Below are 15,664 nucleotides of genomic sequence, written 5' to 3' on the forward strand. Positions count from 1 at the left end.
TCCAGAAAATTTTCTCACCCTTGTCTTTTTTTACTTCTTTACCCTTTAAAAACGCATTTGCATCTCTTAGCGAATAATAAGTATGGTGGAAGGCGATGTAATTTATTTGTAACATTATATCCTTGAAATATTCAACAAGCCATTTATCCTCATCACTTTTAGTGACTCCTTTTGCATATGCTTTTCAAAGTCATCACAAATTATAATCGGGCGGAGTAAAGGCGTCAAATTGTGCACTTTACCATATAATGGCGTTCCGCAAACATGTACGACGGTTGATTGAGTGGTCCTCGAAGCCGGATCGTCAATTTATAATGCGGCTACCTTATTTGCTGCGTAATTCACTTCCAGCGTTATACTAAAGGATGGTAACCAACACCGTGGAGATTTTGTTTAAATTGAATTTTAATTGCATAAATAATTTGCTAATATTTTTTTTTCGACAAGTCTTGTAATAAGAAAATCAGAAATGTCTAACTAAAAAAAGCAATAATAGTCAAACAAAAGTTGTTATCATGTACGCCTGATAGCGATCGTTACTCATAGTAGAGAATATATCCGCCAACCCGCATTGGAGCAGCGTGGGGGATTAAGCTCAGATCCTTCTGCTACATGGGGAAAGAGGCCCAGTAGTGGGATATTACAGGCTGAAGCGTAACGTCCTATATATACTTCGTTTTTCAAAAATAACAGTCATAGACAAATAATATTACTACGATTAAAGTTTCAGTAGGACATTCAATGGGTATTGGTTCATATTCTTATGAATGTTTACTTTCAAAATACTCCTCAAAATTACGGTGTACTTATTATAAAAGAAAAGAAAAATCTAGATTGTCATCTGTTTTTAACGTGTGAATTAATGAATACATTATAATCATTTTCTTAAATGGATGCGATGGAATCGTAATAAAAAAATAAAAAATAAAAAAACTTTTAACAATATTAAATAAAGTAATTAATAGGAGTAACGACGTTTAACTTTGTATACATCCTCTACTTTATCAGACTATTCTATTTAAAAAGTCTCAACAGATAGTTTACAAAAGCTGAATCGACTCGAACTGGAAAGAGCTCCATCGAGATTGCACCGAACAGTTTCTGCATCAGAATTTCAATTGCTCTGTATCGTACGCAAACAAAATTCGTATCGGCGTCAATGAGTCGCCGGCTGAGTCAACAGAGCTGAGATAGAGCCACAGCTTACTAGAGATCGCAGATACGACACGTTGTAAAACTATTTCAACGAATTATGTTTGTTCTAAGTGTGTTATTGAGGGAGAAAACTTCAAAAAGTTTTTAGTGGTTCCGTTATCTATAGTAATAAGTATAGTTGTTTTATCTCATGCCTATAGTTTTGTTCATCACTTTACTACTTTCCTCGAGAAGAAAATCATAATACTTACGGATACATCAACTTACGAGTACATCAAGTCGTTCAAGTAGAATAAAATCTCTAAAAAATAATGAAAAAATAGGAATATTTTAAGAAACAACGAGTTCATATTCGTTTTATCTAATACTAGCTGAGCCTTAAGCGTGTTGCTACGTTTTTTTTTTTTTTCGTACAAACTCAGAAACCTTTGTTATTGCATGTTATACGTAAACACTGTTTTAAAAATGTTTTATCGTATACATAATAAATATATTCTTATTTTGGTGTACAAAGCTTTAAAAATTAGTTTTAAATGTTATTATTTTATTCTATGGCACGATCGTCTAAGGAGGTTGCGCTGAGCAATAACCTTCTTTGCTACTTGATAGAGAATGTTTTAGAATTGAGTAATGCAATGTACTTACTGAGAAAAATTCTTTAGCGCTGTCTCTTCTTAGTTGCAAGATAAATTAGATTTCAGCTGCCTTTGCCTCTCGGTTGAGATTATAATGAGGGATTCTGTTTAAACTTTCAATTTATTAAGAGCTGCTGAGTGTCGTTTGATAAACGTTCTTGTATAGTGATGAATATCTTATGAACGCTAATGAAATTTCGTTCGATCGCTGTTTGGAGTTGAAAACTTGGAGTTGGAATTGAAATCTGTTTTTCCACAAGTATATATTCTTGATTTGAGGAAATGTACTAAAAGTGTAACGTAGTAAAATTGTGGTGCATAGCGACATCTAGTTATAGCCGCGGTATTACTATTGATCCTGGTATTGAGGTTTATCTGGCGAAGCTTGCGGGCTCACTAGATGGCGTGCTTGGAGAGTTGCTATGTATTTGCACGGTTTTGTTTTTATATTGTTTCATATTTAAATATTTATTTAATTGCTTAGGATTTTTGTCTAAATTGTTTTTATAAATAATATTAAAAAAAAAAATAAAAATATATAGATTTATTTCGGCTTGCTGTATTGGATAAATTTTTAATTTTGAGTGGCAACACTGCCAGATTAAAAGGACTTTCGCTTCGATCATGATTGGGAACGGCGAGGGAAAGATTTCACGTTTTCGTGTTTTGTTGGCCAGGTTCGCCTGCATATTAAAAATTATGTCTCTGAAGTAGAGAATAATAATTTTATTTATCTCAACAATAATGGTGAGTTAATTTCGATATTTTGGTGGGACCTTTTTCCCTTTGTGTTTGTGATAACCTTTAGGTGTCATATTAACTCGTAATTTACTTTTGTTACAGCTTCCTTATTTTGTTCATTTTGAAATAGATATTTTTATCTGATTTCGGGGATGGTGGGAACGAGAGATTACACATATGCAATCTACTCTGGTAAGATTTCAAACCATTCTTTTAAATTTTGCATCGGTTCGATTCCGCCATTTTGACAACGTGTTTTCTTTGTTTCAGGGTTTTTTCATTCTATCATTTTTATATTTCCTTAGTATTTTATTGTTTTATTTTATTATATTACGTAACTAATTAATAGAAATATGACTTTAGAAGAAAATACACTTGGGTTACCATGATGTAGGAAAAATTTAAATATGAAAAATTTATAATTTGAAATTAAGATGGAACTTAAATGAGTTACAAACAGAACTCAAACTTAAAATTATATTTCGATTTCATTCTGTCATTTTCGTTAAACTTCAATCATCGAGGCCTGGATATTTGAATTTGGAATTTAAATAAAACACTAAAAGTAGAACCTTTGGGCTGGAGATCCTGCTCATCGAAACTTCCTGTTGAAACCTTAACACCCGGTGGATGTCCAGAGCAAATTGACAATTCAAGTAATTGGTATGAATTAATGCAGAAGAGGTACAGACTTTCTCATTATTTAGTTGATCTATGCTTATTTACAAGGTTATTTGATTTCTGGTGGTATACTCGTTAAGCTCGGTATACTCGTTAAGCTCGGTATACTCGTTAAGCTCATTATACTCGTTAAGCACATTATACTCATCACGTATTTTTTTTTTTTTAATGTAGTAAATATATTAAGAACCTTCTCTCTACGACTGAGCAACCTTAGTATTTGTTTAAATTGTAATTTCTGAAGTGATGGTTTTGGGGTTAGCTAGGTAGGCTTATTTATTATATTTTTGTTACATGAGGGTAAGTGTAAAAAATGGAAATTAAACTACCTTAATGTTGAATATCTAGTTGGTTTATTATTTAAATCTTTTTTTCCTACCTGCTTAAAATTTGTATTTGGTCCTAGCCCTAAAGATATATCACTATTTTTTTTTTGTCAACGGCACATTGTATTCCGAAATAGCCGGGCAACTTTTTCCGTCAATGTGTCGGGTGGCAAAAGATCTTGCGAGTCGAGAGATCGTGCGTCGAGTTTAACTCCTATCATACTTCTCAACGCTCTCATCTCAACTGCATTTATTTTGCTTTCATGTTTCTTCTGCCATACCCAATTTTCACTTCCGTACATGAGTGTCGGAACCAACACCCCCTCATGCACAACCAAACGAGCCTTGTTAGACACCTTCCGACCGCTTATAAATGAGTGCAAAGCTCCATTCACCCTGTTTCCTGCATTCACTCTTCTTTCAATATCACTCTCACACGTATGATCCGTTAGTTTATTTTTTGGTTAGCTTTTGTCGCTAACCAATCCAAACATGCTTTCTTCTTTTCTTGCACAGCCTTTTTTACATCTTTATTCATCCACACATTATAGTTCTTTCTTCCTTTCCTTCTTTTAGCTACCCAACATACCTCAATAGCAACATTCACGACCCCTTTCTTAAATGTATCCCACAAATCTTCAGTCGCACCTATCTTTCCTTCAATATTACTAACATCTGATAAAGATCATTACTCTTAAAGAGCAAATTATTATTCCAGTCCCAGCAGAGTATCTTTGAATCCTTATAATTATAATAAATAGTAAATACATGTTTTTTTTATATAACTCGGTTAGCAAACAATGGTTCACCCAATGGTAAGCGATTAATAATAATAATAATATATTCTTTATTGTACACCAAAATATAAACAAACAGTAGTAACTAAAAAAAAGATGTACAAAGGCGATCTTATCGCTGAAGAGCGATTTCTTCCAGATAACCTTTGGGCACAGGACGCGATATGGCGGATAGGAAGTGTACAATATTTTTAAGAATGAATAAAAATAGTGTATGATAGATTCATTAATTCATACGCATACACATATACAAATATCCATACATAAATAATCATAAATACATACAAGTTACCGTAATCATCGATGCCTGCAACACCAGGAGCATCTCAAGCGCGTTGCCAACCCTCCCTCTAATTCCCCTGGGAGTTCAGGTCACCTTACTCATCATAGGAACACAATACTGCTTGAAATCAGTATTATTGCTGTGATCTTCTGTATCACCACTTCATCATCACTTCAGCCTATCGCAGTCCACTGCTGAAAATAGGCCTCCCCAAGTTCGCGCCAGACATCCCGGTCTTCCGCAATCCTCATCCAGCCGACACCGGCAATCTTACGTATATCGTCGGTCCAACGGGCCGGAGGACGTCCCACACTGCGTTTGCCAAGACGCGGTCTCCACTCTAGGACCCGTCTACTCCAACGGCCATCGGTCCTGCGACACAAATGACCAACCCACAGCCACTTCAACTTGCTAATTCTGTAGGCTACGTCGGTTACTTTCGTTCTCTCGCGGATAGTCTCATTTCTAATCCTATCTTTAAGAGAAACCCCAAGCATAGCCCGTTCCATTGCACGTTGAGCGACCCTAAACTTGTGGACCAGTCCCTTCGTCAGTGTCCACGTCTCGGCTGCGTATGTTAACACAGGCAGGACGCATTGTTCGAAGACTTTTGTTTTCAAGCATTGCGGAATCTTCGAAGTGAAGACTCGACGAAGCCTGCCAAACGCCGCCCAGCCCAACCGAATCCTCCTATCGGCCTCCCTCTCGAAGTTGTTGCGGCCCAGTTGGATAGTATGGCCTAGGTAAATATAATCCTGAACAACTTCGAGAAGGGTACCATCAACCGATACCGGTATCGGTATGACTTGGTTGCTAAACATGACTTTCGTCTTATCCAAGTTCATACAGAGACCGACACGTCGGGAGGACTCGTTTAGGCCGGCCAGCATTTGGCCTAACTCATCCAGCGTCTCCGCAAAGATGACAATATCGTCGGCGAAACGAAGGTGAGAGATGAATTCACCGTTGACGTTGATGCCTCGTTCCCCCCAATCTAAGGTCTTAAAAACATCCTCTAGCGCAGTGGTAAACAGTTTCGGTGATACTACATCCCCCTGTCTTACCCCGCGCCGGAGGGAAATAGGTCTTGTTCTTTGGTCATTGACATGAACGGTCATCGTCGCCGCGTCGTACATAGATTTCAGTACATCGATATATCGCCAGTCGATATGACATCTCTGCAGAGAGTCCAGGACAGCCCAGGTCTCGACAGAGTCGAAGGCTTTCTCGTAGTCCACAAATGCCATACACAGCAATTGATTATATTCTTCCGTCTTTTGAATAATCTGCCGAACAGTATGGATGTGGTCCACGGTGCTGTAGCCATTTCGAAACCCAGCCTGCTCCGGTGGTTGGAATTCGTCGAATCTTCTAGCGAGACGATTCATAACAACCCTCGAAAACAGCTTATAGACGTGGCTCAGAAGTGAGATCGGTCTGTAATTCTTTAACAGAGACTTATCGCCTCTCTTAAAGAACAGCACCACCACACTCCTGGACCACGCCTCCGGCGTGGTACCTCGGTGGATGACGGCGTTAAATAGTCTTGCCAAGGCTTTCAGGACTGGTCGCCCTGCGGCTTTAAGGAGTTCAGTGGTAGCTCCGTCATCCCCCGGGGCCCTGCCGTTTTTAAGCTGCCCGAGCGCTGCACCTTCTGTAAGGTCGAGATATCTCTCCAGTTGGGCTGCTCCAGATTTTGTGCAGGACATTTCCTGCTGCGCCCTACCTCAAGTAGCTAGACTAACATAATACATATTTGATCAGCTAAGATAACATTTAAATGATGTTCAGATAATGTGTCGTTTCTTGTCATTGTTATTAGTTGAACACTAAAAATAATGTTTAAAGTTGGTTTTATTATTTCAAAAATGATACACATAATTATGTACACTAATATAGTTTTAGATATAGTCTTTGATCGGTTCTGAACTTCAGAGCTATTTTAATAAATATTTAAAAGCAAATCCTACCGGATTTGCTTTGGTTTTGCTAAAGAAAAATCAATAAATATGAACCTCTGTACGTAGAAGAGATTGAGAAATATATTTATAACAATAATCAAGTAAATACTCTGTACACTGACTTTATAGCAAAGACTTTGATAGAGTTCCACATTAACTTATCCTAAAATAATAATAAAATAATAAATAAATAAATATCTACACAATACACACACGGTCGTCTGTTCCTAAAGTAAGCAACTTAATGCTTGTGTTATAGGTTACAGCCGACTGGTATATAGCTACATTTTTTTTTTCGATAAACATACTTATAAATAATACATATATAAATATATAAATAAATATTTATATTACACCCAGACTCGGGGTGGGAATCGAACCCACAACCCTCGGAGCAGAAAGCAGGGTCACTACAAACTGCGCCAACGGGCTAGTCAAAACAATGCTATTTGTCTTCATATTTATTCGAATGATAAAAAAAAATTCCACTATTTTATATATATTACTGAAAAGTGTCAGAAGGCTCTAAACATAAAAAGTTTGTATCGAAGCTTACGGTCGGTTGTGAAAACAAATTTTTGATATTCTCCGCATGTCTGTCACGTATCGTGCGGAAATTGGTGTGTAAAACTCAATCAATATCAATATCAATATTGTTAACCGGGTCACTGATATGTTAGGATTCTGAAACCGCACATATTTTAATCGGTTTAGAGGTTTACGATTCGTGATGGGAAAAAACCTCAAATAAAAATGTGTTGCAAATAACAATACATTTTTTTTTGTTTTGAAAGAATATACTTTTTTTAAATAATTTATTTTACTAACTAATTAAGTTATCGCATTTCATTAGAATATCAGGTGCCAGTAATTATAAAAAAAACGCATATGTGTTAATAAAATCACTATTAGAATATTATAAATGTGAATGTAAGTTTGTTTGTTATGTTTCCAAGCGAAGTCTACTTAACCGATCAACATGAAACTTTGTACACTTATTCTTGGAGGTATCAAAAGTAATATAGAATACTTTTTATCAAAAAAAAAAAATCAATGTGAGCAAATCTGTAGGTAAAAGCTAGTAATAACATAAATTACATATTATGTATATGACAATAAGTTATTTTTATAATAAGTAGTAGTAAATCCAGGAGTAGATACTAATAAGGCCGTTGAGTGTGAGGCGTTTATTTATTTATTTATTACTAAAAAAAGAAAAGGAAATTAATCTATTTAACCTAATTCCCTATCACATTGTTACAAGAACAAAAAATAGTGGTATTTTGTGTGTATCTAAAAGTTATACGATATTTTACAAATCAGAGCTATAAAAATAGGCTCGTCTGTTTTTTTTTTATCAAAACGTGTCAATGTTCCGTCGTTTAAAAAATCCCAGAATAGAAATGAACATTTTGTTAAATTAAAGTAACACAAAAAATCCTATTCACGTTTTCAACGGAAAACAGAATAGGTCTAAAATCAACTACTATATGAAAACACTAACGTTCGAACAATATTTGAATACATTTGAAATTCTGTTCTATTTTTAAATGACTTCAAAAAATGAGGAGGCTCTCAGCTCAACTGTATTTTTTTTTGTTTGCTACTAAAAACTTTTTACTGGGTTGACTGATTTCGATGATTCTTTCATTTTAATCGAAATAGTGATATAAAGAAAAAAAATCGAAAATTGGTATTTGACGTTTGTCGTTTTCGACTTTTGGAATTAAGATTATTAAAACGATTTAATGATTTTTGTACTTGTATTTGTGTTGTGTTGTGTACTTGTCGATGTAACCAAAACCTTTTTTCGTTTGTTCATTAGCTTTTGCGTTCATTTTAAAAATCGAACACATATTAAAGGTCGTATGAATTATTTTTGATTTTTAATCAAATATGGTCCAATCTGGCCCTACCTCCCCTTATTGACAGCGGGGTAGAGTGGGTACAATTGGATAATTAGTAAATATTTGTGTAGAGTAATTGGTGCAACCAGCAGCTCCGCCGCCTCGGGCCGTGTTTGTTCATTTCATATAGAAATTTTTTGTTGAATTTTATTGATTTTATTATGTTATCATTTAACGAATTAGTATTTTTGCACGTGTGATTTATATAAATATTTTATATAAAATTTGTTACAACTAGCTGATGCACGTTTAGCTATAAAATATGTTTACAGTGCCATCTACCGAATCTTAATGTAAATCTATACCGTAAATTTAGTACAGGCATATGAACTCTGTCGTTGTTGGCACTGTTTATTAAGCAGAGTCAATGTTTATACATTTTACACTTGTATAAAATATGTATCTTTTATCCTTTTCTGTACCAATTGTACTTGAATTACAACTGTGCAGACGCTTTTTCTTATATAAAGAAAAAGGCTAGTCCGTAAGTCTGTATCATATACTTTCTCCTCATTCAGTCAGTTTAGCCTATTGCAGTCCACTGCTGGACATAGCCCTCCCCAAGTTCGTGTCAGATATCCCGGTTTTCCGCAATCCTCATCCAGCCCACACCGGCAATCTAACGTAGATCGTCGGTCCAACGGGCCGGAGGACGTCCCACACTGCGTTTGCCAAGACGCGGTCTCCACTTTCTCCTGAATTCGATTATTTTAAAAATTATATATTTAAGTATAAGCTAATTTAATAAATTAAAGCAATAAAATAATTATTTAAAAAGTGAAGGTTTCCAAGCTCAAATGACGTCAATTAGGAAATAAATTAGTTTATTAGAATTTCGACGATCGCTACAAACTGTTGCCTCAACATTGCTTAATTACTTTGTCGATGGAGTGAGCTTATCGCGTTAAATCTGTAGGCTCGGGACGCTTAATAGATATTTAAAAACTTCGAAATCGCTTAATACTTGAATTTAATTAATTATGTATTTTTGTTATTTGTTTCTTACGAAAGTAACAGACGATGTTAAACCAGAAGGTGGTTATATAATAACGTTTTAGCAAATTTCAAAAAACCTAAAGTGGTTGTAAAACCACACGGCAGAAGTGAAAACTTGATTGGTAACCGCAATCAAGCAATAACGAAATAAGCCCCGAGTTCACCCGATCGAGCCTTTTACCGTTCAGCAACAAAGAGCAGCTGTCTATATCTTTCTCGCTCGGGTACACTCGGCGGTCCCGAGTTCACCCGATCGTGCCTTTCACCTTGAGCGTGACGCATCAGCCTAACTTACTACCTACGAAAAAATGTGTGTGCGATGCACTAAAAGAAGTTTTCACTTCAAAAAGGAGGGGGTTAAATATACCACTGAAATTTATTTTTATTTGTTATAACTTTTAATGATGTGCCAATTTTAAAACTACGTTTTTTTTGTTTGAGGACAAATATTTAAAGACGAATACTTTTATATAATATTATACTAACGCATGAATATGACTTAATAAAATTGTCGGTGACGCTTGCAATTGTTCTTCGTCATCGTACCTTGACTAACTGCGAGAGCTAGAAAAAATATTTTTACCATATTTAGCCTATGTGCCTCTGTATTGTGTGTGTGTGTGTGTTTATTTCTAGAATCCAGAAAGAGTTATTTTTTGTGTTCATATATTTTGAAGTGAAACTTCGTTATCGGCGTTGGAAAAAAAATTACCGTCATATTTTTTGGTTACGCGTTACATTTTTCCGTTAGACGCCATCTTTTTCTTGTCCCTACCACGGTTGATTCGAAGAGTACTTTCTCCAGCGATGTAATAATTCTATTACAATTAATGAAATGATGTAATAATCTTGGTAGTAATATAGTAAAATGAAGTAATTGTATTATTTGTATTCATGTCGATGATAATAAAAGCCTTTTGTTAAATTTTATCTAATTTAACTTTAATAACCAAAAAAGACAAAAATAAGGTCATAAAGTATACGCACACATTTTTTTAAAGTTTAACACATAGCTGATATAATAAATATTAATATATTTTTTAGCATATGTATATTTATAGTAATTGTTACAAAACTAATGTTTAGTTAAACAGCAAAGTATTAACAATACTCGAAAATACACTATCGTAACATTATTTCATTTCGTTAACATCAGTTTATCTTCATTACCTTTGCAATTTCCTTTACTTAACGGGTTGAATTCGTTAACGCTCTCATTACCGTTTTAATTTCATTTTTGATACATCTTCATTGTTGTGTGTAACAGAGACGTATAAAGTAGGGAATATTAAATTAGTATTCCAATATTATATTTTGTGTATGTATTGTATTACAAAGTGCAGTTTTGAATTTATACTTTGTACTAACTAGTATACATGTCGTTTCTCGCGGTTCTAGAGCATTTAATTAAATCTATAAGAAAAAAATGGTTGCTGGTTTAAAATTAAACGAACGTTTAACACTTTATGTTTTTTAATACTTAAATTTCATTCAAAATCTTCATGTTTAGAAATTCATCTATAATAATATATATAAAAGCGAAAGGTCACTCACTCATCACGAAATCTCCGAAACTATAACACCTACAAACTTGAAATTTGGCAGGTAGGCTCCTTATAAGACGTAGGCATCCGCTAAGAACGGATTTTACGAAACTCGACCCCTAAGGGGGTAAAACGGGGGTTGGAAGTTTGTATGAAAGTCCTATGTTATTAAGGTAAGAGACTTGAAATTTAAAATGTATGCTCTATGAATGTGAGGAAGTGTCCAAATAATACATCGCAATCTATATATCGCAAATCTATATAGATTGGTCAAACCACCCAAGATGGGTAAAGGTGAAATTTGGCAGAGAGATAGATTATAGTTAGTAGACGTCCGCTAAGAATGGATTTTGCGATATTCCACCGCTAAGGGGGTTTAATTGGGGTTGATAGTTTGTATGAAACATATACAGTAGCTATAAGTTCGCCTGATAGGTTATTTATACTGCAGCCTGAAAATAAAACTAAAAATGTGGTGTATAGAGAGGTTTTATGAAAATAACTATTAAATTATACTAAATTGTGCCTTTGAAAAAGTTACTCAGAGTGATAAGCATTTCAAGTGACTGAAATAAAAAAATAATTTGCGTTAAGCATCTTAATAGTCGCGGGCAACAGTTAGTGTATTATAAATATATAGTTAGTGTATTATAATTATATTATAAAACAAAGTCCCCAAAAGCGTATGTGATCGATTCCCTCAAAATCTACTGAACGGATTTTCATGCGGTTTCACCATTGGAGAGAGGGCTTCAAGAAGAAGGTTTACGGAACGGCTAAGCCGCTTTTGATGAGAGTTTCACTGGAAGTTTGCCGGGAAACTTTGTATCAAACTGATTTCAACGCGGGCGAAGCCGCGGGCACAGCTAGTATATCATAAAAATATAATTTTTAACCACATTTTTCCATAATAATATTAAAAATAAATAAAATTAGGCTATTCAGGGAATAAAAAAAGAAAAAAAAAATCAGAACATTAAGAAAGGAAATATGTTTTGTGATTTCAAGGCTTTTCACTGAATGCCTTCAAGAGACTTGACCTAAATTTGGTCTGATTCATGAAAGGAGTGCCTCTCGCCTATTTCAAATTGCTTATTTGTGAATTAAATTTACAATTTATCAAGAATGGGCCGATGTTGTATGCTTGTAATTAAGTATGCAACATGTTCTGCAGCCATAATAACCAAAATTTATTTGTAACTTTGCTTTAGATCATAGCTTTGTATCTTCACTAAAATGGGTCCATTCACTTTTATAATTATTTTTTTTAGCCCTGAAAATATCGTCAATTCTAGAAGAATTGTCTATTCTTACCACTTACCATCAGATAAATGTAATTACATAACGTTAGGCTTCTACATATAGTAACAGAACGTTACTGACATAATCTGTCAATGACAGTGACACTTGATTGGATCACTCTCTCTCTTGTCTGCCTCTGAGGCTTACGGTCGTGTCCAGGTATTAAGTTAATATTAATTATTAAGGAGTCACTTTGTAATTAAAAATATAGAATAATAAATAACACCCAAGACCCGAATGTTGTTATAATCCACTCAACAACGAATAATACAGTACACCATAAGTTATAGGTTGCTTCAGCCTGTAATATCCCACTACTGGGTATAGACTTTTTTCCCCATGTAGGAGAAGGATCAGAGCTTAGCGTGGTGGATACCACGCTGCTCTAATGCGGGTTGGCAGATAATTATATTCCCTACTATGAGTAACGATCGCTATCAGGTGTACATGATAACAACCGGGACCGACAGCTTAACGTGCTCTCCGAGGCACGGTGGGGAGACCCACAAGGACTGCACGCTGCACTGCTGAAGTTATAGGTATGTCGATGGAAATTTTATATTACAAGTTTACTCAGCTTAAATTATTACGTTCAAATCTCTCACAAATCTTCAAGATATAAAATATATTCACACTTGAGACGTCAATACTGAAACAGTCCTGAACAAACTCCGATTGATTTTTTTTTTATATTTTCAACTGAGTTATATTAAAAAAGTTTGGAATGGTCGGGATAAGCGTTGACGGCCTAAGGTATACTTTTCACTTATTTGACTTCCCTTCGAAATTAAAGATGTAAATCTAAGAATTGAGATGTCACGAAAAAGTATGGGTGAGTTATAAGTGTACTTTCTGAGGGTTAGCATTGCTGTTTACTTTTACCCTATATAAGTATGTGTGGTGTAGCGATGTGTGTGTGTTTATATTTATATGATAGTAAAATGATTATTAAGTCTGGATATGTGTGCGAATCTTGATCAAAGCAATCGCAGAGTTATTACTATAGCCTTAAAGACTATAGCAGCTTCAAGCGCTCGAAATTATTGATTCAATACGAAGGCAATCTGGTCGTCCAATTTTTTTTTCTTTAAGTGATGTATAGTGATTAGGCGATGCGTGATACTCGTTTTTACAATCCACTCAATAATTCCGTCCTTGTATTAATTGGCTTTTTTCATAAACGTAATTCACTGGAAAAAATCTTTGATACCACCGTTCTGTTTGGGTTTCTTTATATTTCAGATTATTTCGTTTTCATTTGTTTCTATGATGAAGTGTTTTGATCTGTTTGAAATTGTTTTCTTTTATGCAATACTAGTTATTTATAGATCTATTAACAAGAGTATTAAATACTCAAGGTATCCCACTAGGATTTGAGTGACGTGTTGAGAGTCTGGACAGATAAACTCTCACGCCGATATAATAAATATCTATATGACCTATTAGCTGACCCCGCAAACGTTGTTTTGCCATATATGTTATTAAGCCCTTAATTCCCCCCCCCCCCCCTCCTTATAACTTAGAGACATGAAAAATAGATGTTGTTCGATTCTCAGACCTACCCAATATGCACACAAAATTTCATGAGAATCGGTCAAGCCGTTTCGGAGGAGTTTAACTACAAACACCGCGACACGAGAATTTTATATATTAGATAAAAACATTTACCGTGTGCGGTGGATCGAAGCATAGCTGCTTCGATCCGATTCGATACTGTTGACTAGGCTGAACCGTTATCGGTCAGTTGCTGCGACAAGCCAACACGTAATCATAACCTACCAGTCTTTAAAATATTGATTTAATAACATACATATTTAATACATAGATTTAAGAAGGTTTTGTAGAAATATGATCGGCGATCTTTATACCGTGTGTTACCATGTTAAAATTACATTACCGCCATCATCTTTCTACCACCGAACCGCAAGGCATGAGTCTGCACCTCTACGTGGTTGAAATCCCACGATCTCGCACTAAGCGTTTTGCTTCCTCGTTCCTAATACGCACCGCAAAAATTTGGAATGCCCTTCCGGCTTCCGTTTTTCCAACTAACTATAACTTGGGTATCCTTAAATCAAGAGTGAATAGGCATCTTTTAGGCAAGCGCGCACCACGTTAGGCTGCATCTTCACTTACCATCAGGTGAGATCGCAGTCAAGCGCTAGTCTATATATTAAAAAAAATATCTTCATGTAAACTTTGTCTAGACAACCACAACCACAAAAATGCCTAATGCGTTAGTAAGGAGATACAAGTATATCTCAGGGAATAATTTTTTTTATATAGATACCCGAGAAAAATTATTTACAGATATCTAGTGTTATAAATAAAACTGTGATGGTATCGATAGAAACCCCAATCGGAAATACAGTTTTTATATGATAAAGCTCGATTATCGCCGGTTCTCGCATTAAGCCGAGATAATGCAGGGGCAAGACAGGGCTCATTACGCTAAACGAATCGTCCTCTGGCCACTAATTACGGCGTTCGTATTAATCCATCTTCATTTGCAAACGAACCAGGCATTACCATCTTGCGGAACTCAGCACCTCCTTTAGTATTTTTAAAGAGGCGTTTGTTAAGTCTAATTAACAATACATTAATTAAATAAATTTTAGTAACTGGTAAGTGTTAAAAGTGTTGTTAGAAAAATTATTCTGTTTACGTAGGGCAGTTCGGGAAATATCCTGCTCAAATTTAACTTACAGAAGATCACAGCTAAATAATAATGATTGCAAGTAATGTTATGTTTCTGTGGTGAGTAAAGTGACCAAAGTCCAGGGAAGGGTCAGGGTTAAGGTCGGCAAGGCATTTGCGATGTTTCTGGTATTACAGGCATAAGATAAGGTGATCGCTTACCATCAGGTGAGCTGTACGCTTGTTTGTCGACATTCTGTAGCAACGCTGCGATGATGCTATTACTTTTATTTTTTTTTCCAAAGTCTAACTTTGCACTCCTGGTTAACATGATAGTGACATCATATTTACACTTTCCTAAGCCTGAGTTATATAACTATATATGAGTTTATAGTTCTTCTAACAACCAAAGAACTGGCGTCACCAAACACAAACTTGCTTTTACATTGAGCTGTTTCAGCAAGTACGCAATTTAGGCAATTATCCCTACCCTAGTTGTTGCAAAATCAGCATCTGAGAATGGACACTGCTGATATCTACCTGGCAAAAATCAAGAGATAATCACTGACTATGACAATAAGAGGATCTCATTACCCTAATTGCCTAGGGTCATGATTAGTACAAAATAATTACGCCGGGCCTCCAGTTGTGTAAGGGTAGTTCTTGCATATCAACAAATACTGCTATATCGAAATTGAT

At 35.2% G+C, this 15,664-nt stretch overlaps 2 long non-coding RNA genes across 2 annotated transcripts in view; both read left to right on the forward strand.

Moving 5' to 3' along the window:
- Window positions 1-15,664, forward strand: part of LOC123660244 — a 286,207-nt gene that overhangs the window by 168,813 nt on the left and 101,730 nt on the right. The window lies entirely within an intron of this gene.
- On the forward strand, window positions 2,404-2,718 carry LOC123660240. The gene is made up of 2 exons (XR_006744150.1): window positions 2,404-2,537; window positions 2,634-2,718. It is a non-coding gene; the product is annotated as an uncharacterized LOC123660240 (long non-coding RNA).

This window comes from Melitaea cinxia, chromosome 15 (genome assembly GCF_905220565.1).
Source record: "Melitaea cinxia chromosome 15, ilMelCinx1.1, whole genome shotgun sequence".
Lineage (NCBI taxonomy): Eukaryota > Metazoa > Arthropoda > Insecta > Lepidoptera > Nymphalidae > Melitaea > Melitaea cinxia.